The sequence below is a fragment of the Prorops nasuta genome, unplaced genomic scaffold (assembly GCF_024137725.1).
Source record: "Prorops nasuta isolate Cenicafe-Biocafe unplaced genomic scaffold, Cenicafe_Pnas_1.2 PNAS00013, whole genome shotgun sequence".
In the NCBI taxonomy this organism is placed as follows: Eukaryota; Metazoa; Arthropoda; class Insecta; order Hymenoptera; family Bethylidae; genus Prorops; species Prorops nasuta.
Window position 1 is genome coordinate 4,230,588 of NW_027116810.1, and position 1,631 is coordinate 4,232,218.

Consider the following 1,631-nt stretch of genomic DNA (forward strand, 5'->3'; position numbering starts at 1 on the left):
TATAACACACGGAAGCATCGTACTATAAGAATGCGTCCAGCTGATGTGAAACCTGAGCATGCTGAGCAGCTACTCGCGACTGTATACAACACAATTAAGATCGTTGGACGTTCCAAGTTTAAGGTCGGTGATTTTGTGCGAATCAGCAAATACAAGAACGTGTTTGCTAAAGGGTACACAGCGAACTGGACTACTGAAATATTTCAAGCTACAAAAGTGCAAAGGACGAATCCAGCCACATATTTACTTAAAGATTTTTATGGTAAAGAAATATATGGGGGATTTTATGAATATGAGCTCCTAAAAACAGGTAATCCTAATGTATACCTGGTAGAAAAAGTGTTGCGTAACAAAGGGAACAAGGTTTATGTAAAATGGTTAGGTATGGATAAAACGCATAAATTGTGGATAAATAAGAACAATGTTTTATGATAATTTATGTAATATAAATATTCTTGTATTTAAAATAAATAGGAAAAACATGTTTTTTATATAATATAATAAATACACAATTATTCTTTTAGTCTATAATGACCCCAAGGTAGAGTGTCTACAGTACCAGGTGTATCAAAACGCTTATCATCATGCGGACTGAGAGCAATTTTTTCTGTATAATTGAGAAAACTTTATGTAATTTAGATCTAATTGAATTTTGATTGCGGGATTGTACATTGAAATTATTCAAACAATCCTTGTAATCATCAAAAGTTATGCTTCTATCAACAACATAACCTTTGACACCTTTAGCTTTTTTGATAATTTTTGTACAACCCTGTACTTTAAAAGTATACATTTTTGATCTCAGTCCAATGAACTCCGTCATGATCTTACCATTATTTTCATCCTTCATTAATCCTAGAACCTTTTTATTAGCCAATGGTAAGCCGAATTGATTATCAGAAGGATAATCGCTAGTATCAAATTTCGTAATACCAGTTTTCATGACAGAATAAACATCATCACATTCGATACTGTATATCAGACTGTCCGTGTCAGTATACAAAGCTCTACATTTGCTACCAAATGTAGGAAACATATAATCGTAATGAAAATCATACAAACAAGTCTTAGAGATATCTAAAATACTCATGCCTACGTACACCGGTTTATCAAATTTCGCGGATAATTTCGATAATTGTATTGCAACCAAATTCTCATTGAATATTGTGCGACTGTGAAAATTCGGTTTAGAAATCAATGTTTCTGCCCCGTATCTTCCCTCCCACTTGGTAGCGAGCTTCACATCAATTCTATTCCTTACGTTTTCCATAGTTTTACCGAATACTGCGTTGTTCATTAACTTAAAGAGATTCTTTTCAAAATCGTTTTTCGATTCTGTATGTAAACGTGTGTTTAGCTCAATGTATTCGCGTAGCCAGGTGGACTGCTGAAACTCTAAACCTCTGTGTATTCGCGTTAATCTAATACCGTTACGTATACATTGCTGTAATACACGATAGTGTATAACGTAACGTATCTTATCGTTTAGAGTTGCAAGCAGTTTCTCCTGACGTGAACCTGGCGGCTTTTCACGCACCGAACAGAACGGTAGGTCGGAATATTTGTCGTGTAGCTCACGTGGATATTCCAAGTCAACCTCTAAAATGTAACCTACGGATGAATCTTCAGGT

The 1,631-nt window shown here is 34.9% G+C and overlaps 1 pseudogene; it reads right to left on the minus strand.

Annotated features, from left to right (window-relative positions):
* Positions 1-512: 512 nt before the first annotated feature.
* LOC136778096 (uncharacterized) lies at positions 513-1,270 on the minus strand (annotated as a pseudogene).
* Between the last annotated feature and the right edge of the window lie 361 nt (positions 1,271-1,631).